A 25,978-nucleotide genomic window follows, 5' to 3' on the forward strand; every position below is an offset into this window, starting at 1 on the left:
CAAAGCAGAGGAATTCAGGCTTGAGTAGGCCCAGAGAAAAGCTACTCATGCTATCAGACTTTATGAATCTCATGGGCTTAGACTGTTTGGCTTAGGAAAACAAAAGCTGAGAGGGGAGATGATTAGTAACTATAAAAATATCAGTATAAAAGAGTTATTTAGGTTAAAAGAAAGTGTTCATACAAGAAAAGAAATTATACAAGCGGTGTCCGAATAGTATTAGCTTACACCTTTGAAAGTATATCTATCAAAGGACTGAGTTTCTTTAACAGTGTTCCAGTGAGAACAGTGGGAACAACACACCTATTAAAAATGGGTCTTGCTATGGCTGCACAATGTACATTATCAAGAGCAGGGAGCAGAGTCCATAGCCTGGAGATGTCATCCCAACCTTGCTTCTCTGTGAGGTACTTGAGACTCCCCAGCCCAGGTGAGAAACCAGCATCTATAATGCCACTGTGCCTGGCACTGCACATGAGCTCATCACAAAATTAGGGACTTTTACTATACAGCTTTCCTATGTTTTCTCTTACCTGATAGATTCAAAAGGCATACTACTTAAAAATTAATAAAACAATCTGACCATAATTTAAGTGAAGACTACAAGATTTGAGGAGAGAATGACTGGAGGGGAGTAACGGCTGAGGAAGAAAAGACTTCAACAACAGGAGTGTTAATAACAGGGCAAATAAAACCATGAAGCAACTACAATCTAAGCAATATCTATGCCTAGACAATAAAAAAACAACAATAAATCTTGTGGTAGCACGTTACCACTTGCCAGATGAACATAAAAATTGACTCTGTGAGTGCTCCTAGCCCACTGAAAATGAGTGAGCATGTTAACCAAAATAAATAACCTCCAGCAAGATTTTGGAGATGAGCAGCTGGAGTGATAACATCTTACTCCAGCTCAACTCCAACTACAGCATGTTTGGTGGCAGCCTGCACTGCACAGAGGATCAGACACCAAAGAGCAGCTCATTACACTGTGGTCCTATGATGTAAGTAATCACATCAGTGTACTGCAGGCAGCTGCAGCAATAAACCTCCCCCAACACTTATAAATTCTATATGATATATGTATTTGGGGGTGTAAAGCATAATTTGCATGACGTATTTAGAAAGCTTTAATTAATTTTGTGATTGATGCTCTAAAACTACGGAGTGAAGTTAAGACTTTTTTAAATTGTTAAATTATATTTGGGAATTAACACAAGCAGGGCTGAGTAATCACCACTTCATGTTCATGTATAGTTCATTCAGTTCAATTAAGTTCTGCTATATAATGAAGAGCAAAAAACAGCCAGACCAAATGCTATTGCAAGAATCTGGGTAGCAACTAACACACTTTACAAAAGAGTAAGAAAAATGGTAGATTTTCTTTAATCCTTTTAAAGAAAACAAGTCTGAGATTTATTAAGGAGGCAAGAAATGTAATATTAATGGTAGAATTATCTCACCCTTGGAGTGATTAAATATTTTGTGATCCTTAGGAGACATTCCATCCTGCCCAGCAACACAGTTACATCTGGAGTGGAAAATGGTACCTGTTTAACAGCATATCATACAGATGCACAAATATTTTAGGAGAGAACAGAAAGAATACTATAACCAATTGAAATGCTATGGAAAATTACAAACAGACACAAATAGAGGGGATGTTGAACACTCCTTGTTATAGGGAACATCTGGAACTCTTCCTCCTGGAGAAGGCTAAAAGTATTCCTTGTATTTTTTTGGTTTTACCTTACTACCTACCACTATGGTAGAAGAGAATCAGTGAAAAAATAATAACAATACCATTGGCAACAAGGGTTAAAAGACGTCAAATGCATCTTTTAGGGAAAACATACACGTTACTTTTGGCTGTGCCTCACAAGCTGGTTGGTAAGCTTACTTGTAACAAGTCTGAGGAGGGTAATTTAGAAGAGAGGAGTTGGATGATAGACCAAAAGTGAATATGGATCCATATTCTCCAAACTCATCAATCCTAATTCTTTGTATGGAGAAATTTTGCCACAGACCCTCTCTCTTAGTGTAAAAGCTCAGGAAAATCAATCAACATATTACTTTTGTTATTTGCCACACACACTCCCCCCAGCTGTGGCTGTCTTGACCCCTTTGATGATGTTGCTTAGTGTCTATCATACCCAAGCCCAACACATTTTTCTCTGGAGATTTATTCTCTGAAACTCCCCATGACACCAAAAATATAAATTTCTTAATTCTGTCACTTGTACAAGACTCAGGCTCAAAAGCAAAGAGCGTTGAGGTATGAAATGGATGGATACTGACCACGATAAGACAGTTTGGATATCAGAATTACTTCTTACCCCAAAGATAATGACTCCAGCAACATCCTGCCCTTTGGTAGAGGAAATCAGCACATGAATAATTATTATCATCCTTAATTCTGCACTGAAGGTCTGGTTGTATCTGACTCTTCTCAACTTGTGAGAACTCAGACAATCAGACCCCAGGCTGAGATCTGCAGAATGCCAGTCACGTCCTCTTTAAGCCATGACAGAACTCTAAGCCATTGCTGGTTTTCCACACTATCAGCAGAGGTGCTGATACCATGAATCCCTAGTGCCAGTGGTTCCTCTGTACACATGCTGACAGATGCAGCTACTGTTGATCTATCAGTGAGCTCTTCACTTTCAAGAAGTCCGTATGAGAAAGACAAAACCTTTTACACATCCATCTTTCTCAATTTGCCAGGCACACCAAGAGGAAGGGCATGAAGCAGTGCTAACTGACTGGAGAGCAGATGAACACTGTAATGTTGTGCTGCACAGGCAGCACAGTCAATTCCTGCAGCAGACACTCATTTGATCAAAAGTGGTTCTGCTGGCAATTTACTTTTCTTGATCCCGCTGAAAAAGAGTTTTAATCTCTGTTTGAAACTTGACTTCTACTTGCTGCCCTGAGGAAAATCAAGGCCAGATAAATGATTTTCAAAGACAAGACAGTTTCTTTTTTTCCAGATTCAGAAAATGATTTTGTCTTGATGAATAATACAGGCTTTAGTCGTTTAACTTAACTCAGAGCTACAAAGCACCTCTGCTCTCTCCAGGTAACCAAGGACACATGCATTTTTAACACACCTGTCTCAAAATGAGTTTGCAGGGCAGGCAGTCAAAAATCCATCCTATAACTTGGATAATGAGATACAGAGCCATTGGAAACCACTCAACATGCAGCTCCATGCTGCCACTTCTCAGATTCATTTTATTAAAGGACGGCTACTTTGTAAAGCATTTCTTGATCGGGGCGGGGCGGGGGGGGAGGGAGGAAAAAAAATTTCAGCAAAACCACTATTTTTAGATGCTAGGCGTACTTCTACACCTTAAATGAGACCTGACACTTCTCCAAAAAGTACAGAGAAACATCACTGGCTAATCCACAACATCAAAAACCAGATAATTCAACCAGATAAAGTTAATTTCCTCTGAGTTTGCTGGATCTTATATCAATATTGTCTCGACATGTCCCTTTCTCTCTCATTTCTAATTCCCTCCATGCATCCACACACCAAACTTCTCCTGTCCACATTCTTAACCATTTGAGCTTTTGACATCACATCCCAGCATTTTTCTACATCATTCAACATCTCCATCACTTGGTTCCTGAGCAAGGCAAATAATCCAGGCCCTTATCAAAGCAACAAGTCGGAGTAATCTGAAAACTGCACAGGTTTCAGTAATGGAAGACAGCAAGGAACAAGCAAAGTCTTATTGCCAAACAGCAAGGAAAATTAATGAGGCTTTCAAATGCCCAACTGGCAGCGATAGTGCATTAAAAGAATGTAAAAGAGAGGAAAGGACCATCTGCCTGCCAACTAAGAGTACTCTCTGGCTGGTGCTAAAAACTCCACTGACTGCTGGGCTTGAAATTCAGGTATTAAAGTTTAAGAGATGTGTTCAAGACTTTTATGAAATGAATGTGATTTACACCAAAAGACACAGCCAGTGATGCTTTTTATCCTCTCTTACTTTTACTAGTCTTTTTCCTTTAAATGGATTCTCTGGATCTTCAGCCACCAGTAACATTTCAGGCTTCCAAGAAAGTATTCTTTTTAAATTACAATGAATCATAAAATACATGAAACAGGGGTTGATGTGTAATTCCAGATGCTTGGCCATTGATCTGAAATAAAAGAAAATGGCAGCCCAATCACTAAGCTGAATGATGGCAAGGATAGCCTAAAAAGAAGTATTTTCCTCTGAAACCCTTCAGGTCTGATATAGACAAAAGGAACCTCTCCTTTAGGATTTGTTGGTAGATGAGCCCCCGCTTTGAAGACAAGGCACTATTTGACACAATAGTATCAAATCACAGTAGTGATTAGCATTTGGTTTGTGAAGTTTTTAGAACAATACCTACAACTGACGCTACCTGTAACTCAAAGCTGGGAAGTCTGAAGTATCTTGGCTACATTTGCACCCATATATCACACACATGCACACATCCACATGTGGTTTGGAGACAGCAATCTGTACCTCTCAGGCACAAGCTTCCATTCAGAGGCTGACATGACTTATCAAGCAAAATCACTTCCCTAAGGTAATGACATGACCAGGTGTTCTCATGAACATTAAATAAGGGGGTTAGTGGTTTCCCACTGCATGGAGTCACCCTGCTCCAAGACTGTGGTGCCACATTGTCACAGGTACCCAGAACTACAGTTTTATGCAGAGCACATAAGATGCACAAGTGGGTTTATCAAAGGGCATGCTGGAGTTTGAGCTGAGCATTAATGAGTGGCACTGGAAGATGTACATCCCCAGAGTGAAACCTGTAGCAGCATTAAACTGCAGTTTATAAGAACGAAGCTTACTCTGATCACTGACGTAACATATGGTAGCAAAAGAGCTACCTACAAATACAGGAGAAGTGTAAAAATCTAAACAGAGTTAATTGGGAGAAGGGGTAAGAAATTAAGGAAAGTTTCCTCTGGTTGTTAGACAGAGTTCACTACTGGTCAATGATTTGTTTTCCCAAGGGAAGCAATAGATGCTTAGTTATTTAAAACCAAGAGAAGAAACTGCATTGTAGGGAACAATCCCACATTAGCGAGAGATGAAATGAATAGGCTGTCAGCCCTTTTCCAATTCTAATCAGCTTATGATTTACTAATAATTCTTCTTTGGGTCAAAAGGTTAAAAGACCACCATCATTCACAGAATCACAGAATGTTCTGAGTTGGAAGGGACTCACATTACCCAGCAGACAGAGAGCACAAGTTCTCCCTGTACAATATGCTATACCATCACCTTGCAATTACTGACATATAATACAGTGAAGCGTTTTCACCACTGAGATTTTACTTGCTAAATGGTGATGAGGATCACTTTAACTAGAACTTCTTGCACTTTGCAAATCAAGAGAACAGTTGCACCTTATTTCTCTGAAACTGAGTGTGCCTGGAAGCTATGCCTGGATGAAGAAAACAGATTGTGATTAAGATCTACTGAGATACCTGGAGCAATTCCGAGCTCTGACTACAAACACTGCATTCCTAGCAGCTGTAATGCCCTTTCAGCTGAGGTTCCAAACTTCAAGACACCTTGCATCAGCCATAGACTAGGGCCTAGGAGCCCATCACACATCTCATACCACCTCTGGAAGAAGACAAGAGACAAACAAAAGGCGGTTTTATGTTCAGACAGGACAAAAGACGTGCTAAGAGCTGGAAGAGTTGGAGAAGCCAGTTATTGCAGGTGAGCAACAAGGAGAGGCATTTGGAAAAGGACATTTCCCCATCTGTGGAAAACAAAGAAACTTGCTGTCACTCTAGAATAGAAGCCTGTGTGGTTTGCCAGAAATGAAGAAAACAATGGTAGGGAAAAGGAACAAAAGGAAGAAGTTTTGCAATGATTCAACTATCAGCCATGAATTGCCCATGTTTATAGGGTGACTCTGGGATTCAGAAGGGAAGCCAAGCATGGAAAGGAAAGGAGCAGAGATTGTAAAAGGGTATTTTTTATTCTCCCTGGTTTTCTGATGCCTATTCTGCCTGAAAGGACAGAGTTAGTGGGTTAGAAATTCTCTGCAAATCCTATTTCTTTTATCAGTCACACATACGGAGAGAGCTAGGATCTAGAAATACAAGAAAACTGGAAATATAAGAACTGGAAAAGACCACATGAGCAACCAAGTTTTACCCCCTGCTCAGTTATGAGGGTGGTTAAAAGCATAAAATTAAAATGCCTGCGGTGACACATTCCTGGCTTAGCCAAGCTGAGGTGAGGCCTCCTAACCAGGAAGAGCTGCGGGGCACACAAAAGCACCAGATGTTTGTCTACTGAATGACTAATCGTGCCCTCAGCCTCAGTAAAGTGTTGGAGTGGCACGAAGAGACACATTCTTGGCTTTGCAAACAGCTAACCCCAGCATTCAGTCGAAAATGTCATTAAAAGTCTGTGTGTTTCAGCCCAAGGTCGGAGTGGCTGAAAACTCCTCATTCCCTCACCACCCTGAACCAGCCCATCAGATAGATAGGGAGGTTTCCTGTGAAACACAAACAGCTCTAATCACTGGATTAGGTATGGTTGTGAGGATGAAAGCAAAGGACAGCATCCAAGCGCTACAGCCTTCAGGGACTGGGTAGAGGGAGGGAAGGGCCTTGCCCTGCCGGGAGGGCAGCAGTGCTGTCAGCAGCAGATGGGAGCTTGCCCATTTCTGACAATGCGGATGGGAATCACTAAAAGGAACTCAGGTTACAGGGTAAACAGCATGAGAAAGGCTGGAGCTGAGCCTGTTTCCATAGAGTCACATAATTTACCAGTCTGTAAGGGATGCAATTCAGCTGAAGTTTGCTCTTGCTTTTGGGGGGATTTCTAACAGAAAAACAGCAGAGGCTTGCACTCCTGAGTTCAGCATAACAGATCCACAACCTCCAAGGAGAAGCTAACACAGCAGCACTTCCATGCATCAGGAACCTGTGCACTCTAGGCTACAAAACACTATGCTTAAACACCTCATCAAAGACGGCAGCCAAGGGCAAAAGGCTGTTTTTGAGAAGTGGTGGTACCCTGATTATCCTTCTCAGACTGGTGTCAACAAACAGCAACACCCTAGAAGTCCATCTTTCTCCAGAACATATAATACCCTTACGAGGAAGAGGACAGGCACAGGGATCTGTTGTTACATGAGTCCTTCCTGACGGGAACAGAATGCCAACCAATGTGCTCTAGATTTTTTACTAAAACTCGCTGTCAGACTGCCAAAGGTATTAAATAACAAATCTGCTTATTTTCAACCATGACCACAGTTTAGTGCAGCCAAGTGAAAACAGTCCTTTGCAGGTGGACAGCATATAAACTGCTACACCCAGCCCCTGGAGAGGACACCCTGCCCTTAACGATGTGTATTCCAGCTGTACCGCAACAGATGTACAGTCCCTATTCAGCTTAAAAAAATACAGGCTTTGGTAGGCTCACTAGTTTAAAGGTAAAATATGCTATTGGCTCTAACTTCACTTGTACAACATTGATTTATTCTACCTTCTATTAAAATACAATCTTGGTAGTTATCCATGTCAGATGCAGTAATGAAAACCAAACGGCTTCTACAGACCACAAAGCGTTCTAAATGAGAGGAACTGTGAACTGGGCGTGGCAGTAGGAGTGAAATGCAACTTCTTAAACAACAGTAAAGATATGCATAGTCCTCAAGAATACTTGGTACAGATTAGAAAACAAGTATCTTCAAAAGACAGCCTGATCCAAAGCCAATGTAAGGAATTTTAAGACATCCTCTCCGCTTTATATCAGTGGTCTTTGGATCACATCTACAGCAGGAGGCTCATAGGCAATTCACAGGCTTTAAATTCAGGAGGAACAAATACAGTAACTTCTTGAGTATCTTCTAGAGGGGTAGGTAGTCTAAAAAGATAATTTGCTATCAGCATTTAAGTCCACATCAAAGCTGGTGCCAACTAAATCAAGTTACCAGAAACTTCAGTGGCAGTTGTACCCTTGCAATGTGCACTTGTGGAGAAGAGAATGAAGAGCATCTTCATTTGCAGCCCACTTCAAAACTTGAGTTAGCTAGAGAATCACTGCAACAAGGACCACTGACAAGAGAGCCTTGACAACTCTTTTGCAATCTCTTAGTCCGGAAAGGAAGCTCAACAATTAAAGCTGGTGTGTGAGAGCACTGGAGAGCTCTGGCTTTCAGTGTGAATGCTGAGGTTTGGAGGATCACTGCCAGCAGCAGCCACAGAGTCAGCAGCTTGCTTCCAGTTCATGAACTCCATATACAAGCTGGATTTCCACTCGGGGAAGGGGTGAAGGGAAATAATTCAAGTTATCATCCCTTTAGGATATATGTTTTTTTAATTTCTTTTTTTTTCCACCCAGGCTGGCACATGTCAGTAGGAGCAAAGCCAACACTAGACAGTCAGTGTGTCAAGTGACTCACCGCTGATCACTGCTTATTACTGGCAGCAAAGGTGTGGAGAAACCTAAGAATGGGAAAGGCAAACTTCCTGCATCAAAGGAAGTAAGGGTGGTTAATGCCAGCTGTTCTGCAAGTAATCTGGGGAAAGAAGTGAAAGAGTTAGCAGCAGCTAACTGGTGGGAGTCTATTTTTTCTGCAAGCCCTGCTCCAGCAGGGCGGGTTTCAAAGATAATTCTGCCAGTTTGAACTTGAACATCTTGTTTTTAATAGCACACATCTGTCCTTTCTGTTGTTTCGATGAAAGAAACGGTCATTTCAAATGGAAATCACCAAATGGGAGCTGCTCTTCAAATTGATTTTTTCTTATGCATAAAACTAATATACAGAGATGACAAACCATTTAAAATACATAGCATTTTTCAGGCAATCATCTAAAACAATATTTGATTAATTCTTACAACTCCAGAAAATGCAATCTTCTATTTTTTTTCTTAGGCATTATTACTTCAACAGAGAAATCTGATACTGACTTCCCAGTGTCAGTGCCCAAGGCACTGAGTGAGCTGCTGTTAGCAATGAGAGTAGAAGTTAAAACTTACCAATTCCCAGGTTTGTATTTAAGCAATCACAGCACATGTCTCTCTTTCTCAGTCAATTCATGTCCCTTTCTAACTGTTAACACAGACTAAAGCAGGTGACAATTGTACAGAATTACTTGACTGCAAGCAATATTAATATTTGTGATTCCTCAGCTGGCCCAAAGTGTTCCTAGAGCTTTACAAATCCCAGTGACCAAAGCCTCACAACATCTCTGTGAAGTACCATTTGCTTTGTAGGGTGGCTGACTAATGAACCATGGAGTGTTCACGGGACATGCTCATATTCACAGAGTAAGCCTGTAACAGGACTTGATGATAGCCGTGAATGCCAGGTCATTCCCAGGTGTTTCAGGTATGCTCCAAGTCTTCAACCTGTGTTCAGCTCATAAGCTCATTTTACCCTTCCTTCAAGTTAGTTTTCAGCCAGAAATGCTCTCCACAAGAGGCACAGAAAAGATGTAAGAAGACCCTGTCCAGTGATCTTGAACAACCTCATTAAGGCTAGACATCCACACACAAAAATTTTGTAGGGTGAAGGGACCAATCACAAGAGACTATTGTTTTGGTTCTCTAAACAATTTTTTTGGTACCTTTTAACATTGTTAGTTGTATGTGTCAATAAACTCAATAAGGAAACATTTGAAATCAGTCTCACGTAACTATAAAATCGATGCCACCTGTCACAGCACAGCAAAATGCTACAGCTCCAGCTGTACTGTATGGTTTCACCCCCTAACTACACACAAACACACACAATGCTCTCTAGACACTGCAGTCCTGTTTAAACAATTTTCATTAAATGCCTCAAAGAGCTAAGGAGATTGTTATCTAAAAATACAAAGAAAGCATTTAAACCACAAGGCACTTGGATTTCGGATGGATTCCCACTGCTATTTGAGTTACAGAGACAGGCAGAGGTTCCATATGAGTGGCATGGCACAAGTTGCTATCCACAGAGTAACTTCTCATCCCCAAAGAACTTTTGATCTCATTGAACAAAACAGGTTACATGTACTCTTATAGTCATTCATGACGAAAAGTTGAGGCAGAGAGCAACCATCAGACATCCTCTTGGAGTTGCTTTAAACTTCCTGTCCCTGCACCATCTGACCTCTGAGTGAATTAGAACTTCCTGCAAAAAGGAAACTATTGCCCAGTAATCCAGGATGTAAATCTAAATTGCAGTAGGTAATTCCTGCTAACTCCCTGAGCAGATACTGCATTACACAGTCAGAGCATCTTCTCGTGGTTAAGAGGATTACACTAAACCACATAAAGGCAACTCTTTAGTTATCATTCCACCACAGGCAGGAGATGCAATGACACCTGTGCCAGCTGACAAGGCACAGGCTGTATTAGCACTACCAACAACCAAGGTACTTATTTGGGCAGTTGATGCCCTTGCTGTTAAAATAGAATCCTCAGAGCCATGAAGGAACAGCCTGTGAGCTTTCAGAGCTACAGTGCATAGAGAAATAAAACTCTAAACCTATTAGCTGCTAAAGATTTTTATTTAAGCGACATATTTGTTCCTTCACAATCCATTATCTGACCAGATTCAGCTACATCTAAAAGCTCCAGCAAGGTAAAAAGAAAACAGCAACTGTCAGAAGAGAGAACTTTTGTAAATAAGTACGTGTGAGTGGGGATGGTTTTATGAATTTAACCCATCCAAAGACAAGCAGGTGCAAAGAACTGTTCTCAATAATGTGGTATCATGCATCACCCAGTTGCCCCTCTCAGCCTCTGATATTCCCAACTCTCCTTCAAATGCCTACTTTGTTGCCTACAATCCTGAAGGAAACCAAGGAGGAAGCACAGCCCATGTGGCATGCTGCACTCGAACGGCAGAAAGGATGTTTCGGCTGCTGACTCCGCAGTAAAGCCTTTCTTTTCATTAAGGATATATTCAAACAGTATTTCACTGGCAGACACGGTCTTCTGCTCAGACTCAAGACAGTCATTTACAAGCCTTGTTCACCTGTGTCCTTAATTGGGGCTCTCGTTTGCTATGGCCTCTTCCCTCTTTTTCCATCACAAGAAATTCCAGATCAGGAGAGGAAGTGCTTTAAACTCTGGTTAATTATCTCAGCAGGAAAAAGTCAGAGCTCAAAAATCTACCCTCCCCTATCAGAAACTCCTTACCCTGCAGTTAAGAAACATGAAGCTGCTGAAAACTCTTAAACACTCCTCCCACAGGAAATATATTTCTCCCATAACTTCTGGGGATTTACTCCTATACAATCTCAACATAAAAATCCTGGGAAACAGTTACACCCACATACATAACACACCTTTCCAGAGGCAAACACAGAAACGCTGAGGACAGGCTGTTGTACTATTCACATAGAGCTTCCAAACTCCTAGATGAGTTGTGCAGTGAAAACAAGGAGGTGCACTTGGAACTAAATTGTTCTGTTCTGGCACAGCAAAACCAGGAAGCTGGACACCCGCACTTCTCCCTCAGCTCTGCCACTGACTGCACACCCCGGTCATAAGCACTGAACACCAGCAGGCCAAAGCTGAAAATGAGGTGCCTTGCTGGAGAGGCATGGCTCTGACATCCCTAGTGTCACTAACTCCATGACTTCCATCTGCTTTGAGCTTTCAGGGCCCCCGAGACCAGAAAGGCACAACCAGACATCCAAAACTGGAGGCTGAACCTCATCAGCCTGCATGAAAAGCCTCTGCTGTTCTACACAAGTAGTGTACAACTACATATATTTTAGTACAGCTACATCTATTAATATAACACGGGGGTGTTGAGTATGGGCCCTAATCTCTCTGTTTCACTTTATCCTTCCCTAAAATGGAAATAAATAATACCCACACAGCATGGCAAAGCACTTTGTAATCTCCAAAATGAAGGGTTCCGTAGGTGTGAAGTATTCCTAAGATGTATTTATTTTCAAACTGCAAAAAAGCTTGTTGCTGTGTTTCCTGCCTGTATTTAGAAGACCTCTCTGCTGTGCAGATCTGAAGCAGACATCAGGGCAAGAAATGCTGTGATAATCAACTCAAAATCCCACAATCTATTTGTTCTAGTAATTAAAGGAATATTTACTAAGGAAGCAGGTTTACACTAGATGAATAGTTTCTAAGAACAAATATGATTTAATTATGTGTAAGTGCAAGAAGCATACTACATATTAAGCAGATTAATTCATGTTCACTAAAAATACAGACAAAACTGGTGCTTGGCTATTAATTTTCTATGTATGTTGGAGAAAAGAAAGGGTAAAGAAAGGGTTCACAGAGTTGTCTGCTTTAGCAGCTTATAAGAAGCATGATCTGCACTTTTTTGGAAAGAACCAGAATAAGTCCTTGGCATAAGATAACTTCATTTACTTACCACATTTTGCAAATAAATTGTATTCTGGACTGAAAGAAAAAAATCTATGGAATTAAGTAACAGAGTAAGGAATAAGTGAAGCACCTAGAGCAAGAAATAAAGCAGGCTTTTAAGTGATGACATGGTGCATGGGTGAGGATGAACAGGTTAAAGAAGAGCCACATAGCATACTTGTAAAAATAGTCCCTACAGGGTCAAAGCAGAGCAGCCCAGTGCTGAAGTGTTTGATAATACAAGAACTTGCAGCGTATTTGGCCCCCCCATTTCCATGTCCTGTAGTGAACACCACACATTCTGTGGCTACAGGAAAGCAACAGCAACCTACAGTGTGAGTTGTGTGGAACAGTCTCTGTCAACAGCTATTTTCTTTATAAACAAGACTGACTCCCAGCCTCCCAAAGGTAATGAATACTTGAGCAGAAGAGTAAAGAGGTGGTCTTGGAAGAGCTTTAAACAGCAAGATGGCAACTTTGAACCGAATCCATGGATTAGAGCAGTGTGTATTACTTTAGCTATTGTATGAACTGACAGACAAAAGCAACACAGTATTTGTCAGATCTGTTCATTTAAAACACTGTGGATAAAGAAAATTTATTTTTTAACAGTTACCGTAAGTATTCATAAGGTATCCTTCAACAGCATTTGCCCTTGCTGTATAGGAAAAAATAATTTCCTAGAATGGGCAGGGACTATTTCAAGGCCCTTCTGCTTCAACATAAAGAATCCATCATATTTCTGCTGTCAAACAAGAGAAAGTGACTGTGGCTGCAGGACTGTCATTCTCTGCCTCCCTCTATGAGCTTAGACAAGTGACTCCACTTCTCTTTGCCTCAGCTTCTTTCCTAGTAAAAAAGAAACTTGTTCACTTAAGAATCATGAAGGACAATGCAACGGGTCTGTTATATTACAGCTGGATAAGGCACAAAATAACAGGACTTTTTTTGTAAATTCTTCTTCCTGTCCTCTGCATGTGCTACAAAAGGGCAAGACAGTTCTAGCTGATTCTTGTTTTTCTTCTTTCTGCTGCCTTTCATTTTCTGCACAAGCTTCCTCCCTTTTCAATATCTTTGGAAAACAAGAAGAATTTACAAGCTCCATGTGCTGTTACCGCCTGGTTTTATCCCAACCAGGAAGATGGCTTTTCCCATTTGCTCCTGAGTTTGCTAGTAAGTAGAAGACTTCAATTCTCAAAAATACAGACTTTTAGCCTACAAGTAAAGTTTTTAGGAGTCCTGATGAAACGGAATATCACTAGTCTTGTGGGTGAAAATCCAAAAATTAATTTATTTTAAGGGCATTTCTGGTTCCTACCAAGGTTTAGCAGCTGCTGAGTTCAGCTGAGCCTGTGTTCAACTGACTGTTGGAGGTCTGCTTGATGCAGTTTGAGCTGGGGGGATGGACCAGATGATGCATTAAGGGCTGTTCTATGAAAGTCTGGCCACTGATATGTTAAATTAGTGTCTGTTTATCAGATGTAGCTCAATATTTCATTACTATCCTTAAATCTCAGCCTTTAAAAAATACCAACCAGAAATACAGAAGGATATAGGAGAAAGGAAACACAACCTTTGAACCCCTCTGTGAAACAGAGGGGCCAGCAAAATAAAAAGAGCTCTGCAGCATTTTGCAAATTAAGAGCAGCCCATTTTTATCAAATAAATGCTGTTGTAGCTGAAAGAAGACAGATTGCAGACACATTTGTAGCTTTCTGTCTTACAGAGAAGCCAAAGTTTTTGGTGAAAGATCTTCCTACAGCGATCTGCTTTGAAGTGCTTCCTACAATCATGATAATCTGTTCCAGAAGCTGGTCATAATAGAAAACACCATTTCAAAGCAGTCTACAAAGGACATTTCTAAAAAACCTTTCAGTTACACCTCAGTTGCAAATATGCCACCGACCCACTTACTTTTTCATTGGGGAGAGTTGGCTGTGATAAGCACACATTTTTCCTGATCTCCTGCCTTCTAATCATGTCTATCAAGTCATTGTACCTGACAGACATGTTAGCTCTGCTATTCAAAACAAATAAGAGTATCTAAATTATACTGCTGCATTTTAACAAGGTACTGTCAGGTTGAAAACCTGGGGCCAAGTCCTGCATCCAACTCAGGTATTATGCCAATTTAAAATGCAAATACTCCCTGGATAAGAACTGCAAGATGTGAACTTTTCAGGGTTTTTAAAATGAAAAATCCGATTTTAATTTATATAAATGAAACTTTACCTACTGATGTCCCTTGGTGCAGGATCAGGCCCTTGTCTCTTCTACAAATACCTTTGATCATTAGAACTACAGACATCAGATTATTTCTAATTCTTTATACTATTAATTTAAACCCCTTATTCTATCAGGTAAATGTCTGCCATGTAAACAATCCCACTGCTGAGGCCATTGTGATAATTTCACTGAAGAACTTCAGTAGTTCATTTGGTCTATCTGTAGAGAAAAGTCTTACTCAACCCAAGTAAAAATCTTCAGAGGATTTTTTCCCTTCCTTAGTTGAATCAGCTTGGGAAAGGAAAAAAAAGCAAGCCTCATTATTTTACTTCTGTTTCTAATCAATTACTTCTGCATCCCATGCTCAAACATGTGAGAAGCTTAAAATTCAGCAAAAAATAGAGATCTCATTGGTTTAGGTTTTGTTTTAATTAAAACTCTAAATACTTCTCTTGGTGCTGGGTTTTGCAACAGCATAATCTTGCTGACCTAATTTTGTAGAGTGCCTCTGGACCAATATTATCTCCATGCAATCCAGTTCCATAGGTACAAACTTGTCTTTGATTTTTTGGGCTCATATTACTAGTCCTGAGTCAAGCACAACCGCAGCTCTTCACTGAGGTTGCACTAGGTGATCTGTGAGTAGGAATGGGCTCTTGAACTTTTCATGGACATCCAAGCCTTTGAGAGCTTTGTAAACGGAGAGCAGAGTAGGCTGCCAGAAAACAGAGTTTTCATTAAATGATAACATCTTTCCAAAATAAAAACAGAAATTGCACTACTTATGGGAAGATTCTTGTCCTCTCAAACCACAAGTATCACAGTTAAGGTTAGTGCAGCTCAACCACACACTAGTGTAACTTTTGGAAATAGTTTAAGCATGTTTGCCTCATGTTAGTAATCAAGAACTCAGGCCAGTAAAATCTTATCCACAGGTTGTTTCACTGAAATTAGTAACACCTTCATGGACTTGTACAGATTACAAAAGTGAGTTTGATTCTGCAGGCTCAGATCTTGCACTAGTGTCTTCCTCACTAGAAATTCTACCTGAACTCTGCCCTCAGTTAGTTTAAAGTGTCTCTTTTCTCTCTGCCTGCATCGCAGTGCTCCTGAGTGAAAGAGAGAGTCTGGTTATGGCCAGGCAAAGTGCAGACAGATGTTCTGACATTTCCCTGCAGAGAGCTACCCTGATACAACACTGCTCTGATTTACAAGCACTGCTGCTGCTGCAGTCCCTACCCAGTTCCCAGCCATCGTCCCCTGCCAGTAAAAACCTGCTGTTGCCTTTTGCCACTATAGCTACTGCAATTCCTCACCAGGAATATAACACACTAGGCTCCCCCATGCCAAAAGCTTCCTGAACCACTACCCCTATTTTCTGCCATGCAACTTCATAGTCCTTATCTCCTGCTGTCTATCTGCTCAGTTTTGCTCTGCAATCTCTGCTGTTCCAGTTCTCCCAAAGCTTTGCAGGTGTCAGTACTACTGTCTTCTTTGACCAGTAGCATCCTTAGAAAGTGTTCAGAGAAGAGCCATCAGGCAATAAGTATTGAAAAAGCAATGAAAAATCCAGTATCATATGGAAATATCATAGAGAAATTAAGAGATGACTTGACTGCAATCCACAAGTACTTCCACAGCAAGAAAATATGATGCTCTCCTCTCTGGATAAGAACATAACAGACCAAGAACCTTGCAACCAAGCAACTAAGAGGCAACATAACTGCAAAGGCTGCTGAATTTTAAACACTTTGCCAAGAATTGTAGGATGTTCTCTTCCTTCATAAATATTTATATCGAAATTGTATGTTTGTGTAGAACAGTTGACCCGCTTGAACATGAATCAGCTCAGGGAAGCTCTGTGCCTTCGGGTAAGGCAGATAAAATTACTGGAAGCATCTTTCTGGAGTTACTTTGCACCACTGTGGGAAGAGGGACCAGATGAGGAAGAATCCCAGGAATCAAAAGTAAAATGTAAACTAAGGGATAAAGTGCTAAAAAACCCTGCTCACATGTGCTCTCTTACAAGTCAATGATCTTCATTTGAGTAAAGACCAAGTGACCACAGAAAAAGCTGCTTCCCCAAAGTACCTCATCCACAAATCTGTCAATGAGTTTTCAATGAAAAATTAAATTTAGGTTTGTCAGCCTTGATGCACTTTGTCTTTATGAAACCAGGAATGAAGTACAGCACTGGGAATATTCTTATCCAGTTGTCTTAACTAATTTAGCATTTTGGATGCCTTAGCTTATGAACTTTGCAGAGAAATTCTTGGCGAAAAAGGATGGCATTGTAACTTCAGACTTCTTAAAATTAACTCACACCAGCTATTCTCAGTAGTAACATCATTATCTGCAAAACTGTGCTCAAATGAAGAATCGATAAATAAATATGAAGAAGAAATTAAGGGGAAAAACAAAGTGCTATTAGCATTCCAGAAGTATAATAAACTCATAATTCTCTGAGGCAAAACAGTGAAGCCTGGATTTGCAAAGCAACCACAGACAAGGAGGTGTGCAAAGCTCATTCCAAATATAAGTTGGTTTAATATTTCAAAGACTCATTAGAGGGAACACATAGCATTAGCAAAATCATGTTTTGTATTCCTGACATACAGTCCTAGACAAATACAGAAAGTATCGAGTAAATTACTGTCTTGGGAATGATTTCTGTTGTTTAAAGGGGGGAAACGTTAAATTTTAAAGATGTTAATAACTTACTTTTGTTTTATTTCAATCTATATAGATGCATGTCTGGTGTGCCTATAAAAACACAAAATATAGGAATGATCCCTAGTTCATCTTAAAAATGATGGGAACAACTGTATACACATGCAATCAGGGTACTTTTTTCCTCAAACTGTAGTCACACTAACTTGGACTGAACTGTTTAGATGAGTAAAGGATTTGCATGATCACTGCACCTACTGGCAGTGTCTAGCAAGGCCAGATAAATGCACAGCCTTGCAAGGCACAAGTCTAGGGCTCTGATGCAGAAAAGCAATGAGATGAAACATTTCATTCAGAGGTTTTAGCTACATATATAGAATTAAGTATGTGAGTAAGTGTTTTTAGGGGTTGTAACCTTTCCTCTGCCACTGACACACTCTATGACCTTGAGCAAGTCACATAAGACCAGACTTTTCACAGATCTCAAAGTTTAATTTGTACTGATTTCAGTCACTGGCAACCTTACTCAGCACCTTCTGCATCATTATGTTTCATGATATCTTTAACAGAGGAGTATAAAGTTCTCCAGGCCATAGTCCTTTTATGCCTCAGTTTCTCTCCCTGAGAGCTCTGACTGCTGAGCATGGATGTTAAAACAGAAATAAGGGTAAGTTGTACTACTGTATCACTTGATTATCCTCACAAAGCAGGAACTGTGGAATTTTTTCGTAATATATACTATTCATCCTTCGTCAGTATTGGAACACCGGATAGTTACAGTGCATAGTCCCATTTTGCTCACGTTGAGTAAGTATGTATCTTTATCCTACCACAAGTCATTAATGATATTTTTTCCCCCTGTTTTCTTTTAAGTAGGTGTTTACAAGCTGCAATTACAACTAACAACTAAGCTGTCTTAGACTGGAGGAGCACACTGGACACAGGGAGACACTGAGTCTCAGCTTTGTGTTTCTAATGAAAATGCCCTTCATATGTGGAGCAGACCCCAAAAAGGTCAGAGAGTGAATTATTAAGTGTTTTATAAATATAGACTGATTGCCCTGTCCAAACCACGTGTTTGAAAACCTCCTTCTGGCAGACCATCATCTTCAATCAGGAAGGGAGAGCAGAGAAAGGAACGTGAGGCAGGGCAGCGGGATCTGTAATCACTCTAACAAACTTTTGAGACTTGGCCAATTTTTCCTTCCATGTGTTATACACACAGACTCCAAAAAAGCATCTCTTTCTAGTTCCTGAATTTACTATATTATCCTGTCAAACTGAGTTATCCAGAGGGAAGTTCCTACCCTTCCCTTTCTTGCCTTATTTTTTTTCCTAATCTTTGATGTGTTGTAAATCAGCATCATAGGAGATAAATAAGCAACCTTTTGCTGAAACAGCAAGCTAAACAACTTCCACGTGGCCAAGCAACACAGCAAAGCAATTAAACCTGCCCAACAGACCATTCACAGTCAGCCTTCTCTTCACTTAAGAGGCTGGCCCCAAAGTGTTCCCAGATTTAGTTCCTAATCCTCCCTCTGAGTTGTGCAGATGGTTCCACAGCACCCACTCAAAACCTCTTTGAAGTTGCTATGAATCCACACAGCTGGGTAAGCTTGTTGGCCCCGATTCTGCTGCAAGAATGAGGATGTGGCCAAGGTCTTGAAGTTTGTTTCCTTCCCCTCGATAAGACAGGCAGGCTCTGCTCCTTTCCCTCGGAACTAGTCATAACTGTCACAGCCATATTTTGGAACCACCAGTTTGATCTCTGAGTCAGGACACTTCCATACCACATAAGAAATTTTCATTCTGTTATCCTTTCAAATAAAGTTGAAGCTATTTTTTCATTCTCACTCAGTAACCTGCACAAGGTTTGCACAAGGTTTGCACTTGAAATGAAAAATACTGCTTTTAAAATGACAAACACTGAACACAGGACATTTGTTACCACTAAAAAAAGCTCTCTCTGTCTATGGAGAAGCATAATTCATTCACTGATACACGCACCCACATTTTCTCCAGGGAGTTTCACAAATTCACATGCACTCCCAGCACTAAATTTTGCATTTCAATGTAGGCATTAGCTATAAAAGATGTGTAAAATCTTATGTAGTCAGACAGAAGCTGTTCCCTATTGGCTACATAATAAGCACCTTAGGTGGCTCCAGGGTATGAAATTATTCCGAAAGGGGTGTGGAAAAAATTACTCTGCATAAATTGATTCCAGATCCACCTGTTCCAGGTGCCAACAAATATATTTTGTTAAAGCCATCTGCTTGTCTTGAAAGCTAACAGTTTTTGAAGACTATGGCACAAGCAATCTGCAAAATATACAAACTTCAGAAGCCACAAACCCTTAAACTGCAAATGGCTTATAGATCACCTACATAGGACTTAGCTGGGCTGTTCTGCAGGACTGCAGACAGCATCTCTGCTTAACATCTGAGCATATCCAGCATCAGGGTATGTCCTCCATAGCCCAGACGGTTCAAGGCTACTGGAGGATCCATTTGGCATCACCAGATCCTCACGTGATATTCCCAATTACGGAATGGGTTTGCCTCATGGGTTTGAAGTTATGATGAAGCTTTTGAGTGCAGCACAATATTTGGCAGAAATAAAACTGATGACTACGGTTCTTCTCTGCAGGTTGCTACATCCCGCCTGGTCATGTGTTGCTGCGCCATGGATAAAGTCAAACCTTTGGAACAGGCACTCTGCAATTTACTTGGCTTCCAGCAACGACCTGATAGGGAGCATGTTACATATACTAACAAGCCCATAAGCATTTCGCCTGCTCAACAAAGCTGGTGACCACAGAGGTCAGACACTGCTACAGTTTGTGTTTATCAGGGTCTGGTCATGCAGGGTGCTGTTTCCCGGAGACGCATTAACAAGAATGAAGAGCACGCAGCACCTTGTAAGATCAAGCTCCTTCACAGCAGCTCCTGGGAAGAAAATACTCTGTGCTCTCTCCGCAAATGACCCCTTACTGAAAACCAACGAAATTACACATGCAATTTATAAACTCCCAAGGTGTTCACAATTGATTTGGGGATTAAAACTAGTAATCAGCATGTTTACTTGTGGTCTCATTTAAAGCTTCCTAAAAAGGAAATAAAGCCACACCAGTTCTTAACCAGGACAGTGCTTTGGTATATGTTTAATTATAACCACTTGAATAGCCCTGTCACCAGTTCAGAGTCATACTTTGTAACTTGGTAACATCCTCTTCACATGCAAATTACCTCCCAGACTTAGTACATTCTGAAACAAAACAAACCCGCTTGGTTTGTAGATGCATATTTGATAACAGTAACACTTCTGGAGTGCTGCTACTGATACGCCCATCTTTAGAAAATCACTTTGATTTTTTGTGGACCTTAAAAGTTTGTGCTTGATATAAATGCTGAAGCAGAGTCAATTTTGGGAGTTGCAGCGCTGTAGTCAAGGAGACCCTGAGTGCTCAAGGAGACCCTGAGTACTGAAAGTCACTGTTGTTCTGTTGGAGTTCTGCTGCACTTTGCTCACACGGTTAGTGCCTGGGGTAAGGAATAACTGCTGTTAGGCAGGATTTGTGGGGTTTTTTTCGACAACAATGAGGAGTGAAATAAATACTGAGGTTATCTGTGCTTGAAAAATAATCTCCAGTAAACAAGGCACTGTCCACACAAGATGCAGACTCAAATAGCTGTTCATGTGTTGTGTCTCATACTCAGCTCCCACTGAAACTGGTGAAAATTGCCACCATGGACAGAGATGGGATGAGTCCTGGCACTGGACACACTGGACAAGTCAGCAGTCCATGGGGTAAAAAAACAGAGAAACAACCCCTCCAATAACACTATCTCATCTTTACTGCTTTGGATGAGTTGATTTTTGTCTCCTTAAAAAGAAAAAGGGTAACAATAACAAAGAATCTCAGAAACAACAACACATACTTGGACACAGCTCATTTCAAGGCACAGCAGGGATAGTGCAAAACTCCACATTTATTCTCCTGGACTAAATCACAAGAATCCAAAGCAAAATAGTAGCAGTTCACCTTCACAGTACTCAGTCTATAAAAAGGTTAAGTCCATCACTTAAGACCGACTTTGCAATCTTAGTGTGGCTTGTAACTTACACACCTGCTGCACCACGAACACCAATGAATTTCACTGCAAGAGAACTGTTCTGAATTGCCTCCACCACTGTCTGCAGATAATTAAATTGCCCTTTTCCAGTTTTACACCAGAAATGATCTGGTGGGTATGATCTGCAAGGCAAATTCACTTGCAGACTTCACACAGGACTGCACCTAAACTCTGTATCTCAGCACTACCCCAGCAGTGGAACATCTTCACATTGTGACAACTGACTCCTTATTCCTCACCACTCCTTACTCCCCTCTCTCTTGGGGAGTCTGCACTTACTGCTGCAGTTCTTGCCATGAAGGCAGTGAGCAACACTTGGGAGACCTGACAAAGCTGGAGTCCAGTGCCTGGCTCTCCAATGACAGACCCTTGGTAAAATTACCTACGTTTTTCAATAAAAAATGAACTAAGAAATGCTAATCTAATAATTCCAGGCATGTAGATAAATGAAAGGTGAAAAGGCTTTTAAATGCATTCTAAACTCATTTTTTAATACGCTGGATCAATATATTTCTCTAGGCTGGAAACAAATGAGTTCTCAAAGAAAGTTAAATTTGTAGAAGAAAATGTTTTGTTTTCCTACTATGGAAAACAGTGATGACAATTCCTTGGAAGACATTTATACCAAGAGCAATCCAAAGCTAGGGCTTCATCATGCTCTCCCTAAAATCAGTACAGTAAGAACAGGGTAAGGTTACTGCTGTCAGCCTTCTAAATGTGAACAAAAGTGGCTTTGCAATCACACAGCATTGTCCTTAATTTCCAAGAGTTCCCCAGCATATGGAAGTGATGCAACCACAAAGTAAAACAATTACAGCTTAGATCCTGCATCTTCTAGACAGTCAATTAACCTCTCTGATGTCTTTACAAGGAATCACCTGAATAAGGGCTACTGGATAACACCCTAAATTCCCAGATCCCGGTCGGCAGAGCACACACCAGCGCTCGAGGCAGGGAGGCAGCAGCGGCGGATCGCTCCGTGGCACTGTTTGATGCTGCCCCCTTTTGCCGAACAGCAAGGCAACAGCCCCGACTGCACACTGAAACTTTGCCTGGCATCTATTTGTTTTCAGGAAGATACATTCACGCAGATGGTCTTATTTAACCCTAGTATGTCTGCTCGCATGATTATTCATCCTGACTAAAACAGAAATCTATGGTTCAAACCATGTTTTAATACCACAGAGTGAGCCTGCTCTCCAGGAACGTTCCCTTTAACTGGGCCCTATCAAGTCTCAGCCCAAGTCAAGCAGGACTTTTATAACTGACTACAAGGTAAAAAGCAAAGAGTTTATAGTCGGGGTGTACGTTCCCCCAGGTCAGCGTTCTGCCTGGAGAATAAAGGGCAAGCATGCTGGACGACCAAAGCCATTTTTTCTGAACACTTGTTTCATCTTACTGCAAAGCAACTAAAATCCTGTGGCACCACTTGTATCAAGTTTCTGTTGGGCTACACACATTGCTTACTGAACTCATGCCATCTATCCCAGCTGATGTGAATTGATTGAGGCCACCTTGTTAAAAGTCATTTTCTACACAGCCCTTCATCCCCTACATCTCTCTGTTCAAGCCTTTTGTCCCCTGGGGTTGTGCTTTTTGCTTGCTGGAGTTTGCACATTTTCTCCTCCCTGGTTGCCCCAGCTCTTTGCAGGAAGGGAGGGAGGTCACCGAGGGCAACCACTGCCAATTCCATCAGCCTAACAGGCTGGGGGATGGACAAAGCCAATATCTATATTCTGAATGGCAGGATCTCTCTCCCCACCATCACTTCAGGATTAACATGTCCCTGGCAGGGCAGGACAAAAACTTAGCCTCTTTGAGGAAGGAAAGCAAGATAGGGAGAAAAACAGGAGAACTTGCCTCCACTTCACTGAAAACACAAGAGGCATAACATAAAATGCAGAGATCCTCTACTATAGCCCGCCTAGTGCAGAGCCTACTTATCATCCAATCCAATCTGAGCAGAAAAGTTTTAGTTCAGAAGGGAGAAAAAATTAAAGATATGGATTATTCAAGTGGCTGTTAAAAAATGAAATCTCTGTTAAAAATCTGGTTACATATCATCAGGATTTTTCTTTTCCTTTGCCACCTTCTCTGCAGTTATGACCAGTTTTCTCCCTTGGGTGCTTACAAACCACACACATAATTAAGAGAGCATTTTTCTGTATGAGTAGCTTGTTCCAGCTACTCTCACTCCTCCTCCTTGCCTTCACTCACCCAGGATCTCTACTAATCTCAACAAGCAAAAAGAATCAAAGCCCATTATAACTTTTAGCTTACTTGGTTTCTATTTTGTGTGCAGTGCAGTCGTCTTGGGGTCTCAGCCTACCACTGAACCCATCCAGAGGCAAAGAGAGCTAACCTCTTGCAGCTCAGACTATAATTTAGGAAAAGAAGTATTTTCTGTAATGAGAGGGAACATTTACACAACAAAAAATAAAACTTTACTATGATCCCAAGCCGATATAGCCATACATAAATAGTTCAAGGGGGAAAAAAAAAAAAAAAAAAAGAAAACAAATATAAAACCTCACAAAATAAATAAATAAATAAATGAGGAAAAACCCCAGAACACGACCTGGCATCTACCATGTTTGGAGACCTTTTTTAAGGACAGGAAATTATCTAAGAGTCTAAACTGAGCCAACAGAGGACAGTGAACCTTTAGGACAGAGATACTGCTCTATACTTACACTCCACCTAAAAGCCCATGAACAGGCAGGTTCAGGAACGACTTGGCAAGCACACCTTTTGTTTGTTTCCTCTGAGGCGTAACAGTAAGCGTGCTCCTGGGCAGCACGGGGGAGCAGATGGTAGTACTGAAAAATACAGGTCTCCAACTTTTGATGTGGGTGTTGGAGCTGGATCGACAAAGGTTGTTTCTGGAAATCCTACCCCCACACACACTCCCCATAAGTTTCTAACAATGCACGGAGCTAAGGAGCCGCACAAGGCTCTCTGCTTCCCTCTCCCTCTCCCCTTCGCTTTTGATCTCCATCAGGACGTGAGCTGAAATTTAATGGGCCACCCCAACCACAAAGACAAATTACCATGTGAAAAAAAAATAAATCATTAATATCCCTCCGTCTAGGCTACCCGGCTGCCCACCACTGCACCCCTTCGCTCTCGCCACAGCCCCCATCAGCGGGTTTAGGAAGAGCTGGGGAGACGGCGGGGAGAGAAAGAGGGAAAAAAACACCTCCACTGCCACCTCCGAGCTAGCGTGCTCTCCAGCGCTGCCGGACTGCGAACACAGTGACCAAAAAGGAAAAAAGCCCCTTTGGCTCCCCAGCCCACGGCGGGTAGGGGGACGGCGCACCGAGCGCCGGGCACAAACACAGCCACGGCCCCCCATCACCGGGCGCTGCGCCGGGGGCGGCGAAGACGCACAGCAGCCCGGGGGTTCCCACCTTCCCGGATCCCCTTCCCAGCGCCGCCCGCTCGCCCCGACCCCGCCAAGTTGGGAAGTTTGCGCGCCCCCCGGCCCGGCCCGCCGCCCGCCCCCCGGCCCGCCGGCTGCGCTTACGGGGCGGCCGCGGGGCTCCCGGTGCGGGGCTCACCGGCACATCGCGCTCCGGCTGCCGCAGCAGCGGGGGCAGCCGCGGCGCGGCTGGGATCGGCTCGGAAGGGCTGGGCTCGGCTCGGCGCGGCTGGGCTCGGCTCGGCTCGGGGCGAGCAGGGGAGAGGAGCGGCGGCTCTGCCCAGCCCGGCGCTCAGGGAGTGCCGCCCCGGGCCATGCGAGCGGCGGCGGGCAGCGTCCCCGCGGCGCGGCCGGAGTTGGGACCGAAGTCCTCCCGGGCGCTCCGCTGTCTCTTCCAGGCGGCTCCTATCAGCACGGCTTCAACTCTTTCCATCGGAGACCGAGGGGAGGAGGAGGAGGCGGAGGAGGAGGAGGTAGGGAAGGAGGAGGGAGCTAGAGGCTGGCAGCCCCAACTCGTACTGATGTCAACTAATATATTCAAAGTTCAGCAGGGCATTTCTTAGCAAGCGAATCGCCCTCGCCGCCCTCCCCGCTGCTCGCAGCCGGCCTCCCAGGGCCGGCGGGGGGTCTCGGGAACACGACGGCTCCGCGGCCGGACCCCTGCGGAGGGGGGGCGGCGAGGCTGGCCCGGAGGGGAGGAGGTCGGGGGTGGGGGATGGCGCACTTTTCAGGCTGGCAGGTTCAAGTGCCGCCGCCGTAGGGAGGGCTGAGGATCGAGGAGAGGCACTAGCCGAGAGCGAGAATAAGAACCAGCGGCGGAGCGATGTTTGTATTTAAATCCAGCCTCTTCCCTCCCTGCTGGAAGGGGCAGGGCCGGCTGCGTTGCTGTGGCTGGGATGGGAGTGGGGCGCAGGGAAGACGCCGCGCTGGGGTCGCAGTGGTTTAGCGGACACCCCAGCCGAGCTCCGGGCTCCCGAGCTCCGGACTGTCGTGCCTGGACACGCCGCCCAGCTGGGGCTCGCAACGAGCCCGGAGCGGAGCGCGGTCCCTGTCCGTGAGTGCGCCCCTCGCCCGGGCCCGGAGCTGTGACCGCGTCTCCCCGCCGCGATGTCCCCTTGCTCGCCGGGGGTGAATGGGGTCGAGATGAACCCGGGGAGGGAAGCGAAGGTTTT

The 25,978-nt window shown here is 42.8% G+C and overlaps 1 protein-coding gene across 4 annotated transcripts in view; it reads right to left on the reverse strand.

Moving 5' to 3' along the window:
* Nucleotides 1-25,411, reverse strand: part of SEMA5B (semaphorin 5B) — a 271,728-nt gene extending 246,317 nt beyond the window's left edge. Inside the window, exon 1 of one of the 4 annotated variants that reach the window (XM_050339626.1) lies at nucleotides 24,946-25,409. The gene's annotated coding sequence lies outside the window, so the exon portion shown is untranslated. Of the gene's footprint in view, nucleotides 1-24,911 lie in introns of all 4 variants that reach the window. The other 3 variants (XM_050339627.1, XM_050339628.1, XM_050339629.1) reach the window with 3 other exon arrangements.
* Nucleotides 25,412-25,978: the final 567 nt, after the last annotated feature.

Source organism: Myiozetetes cayanensis, unplaced genomic scaffold (genome assembly GCF_022539395.1).
Source record: "Myiozetetes cayanensis isolate MyiCay16 unplaced genomic scaffold, myiCay2020 scf9, whole genome shotgun sequence".
NCBI lineage: Eukaryota > Metazoa > Chordata > Aves > Passeriformes > Tyrannidae > Myiozetetes > Myiozetetes cayanensis.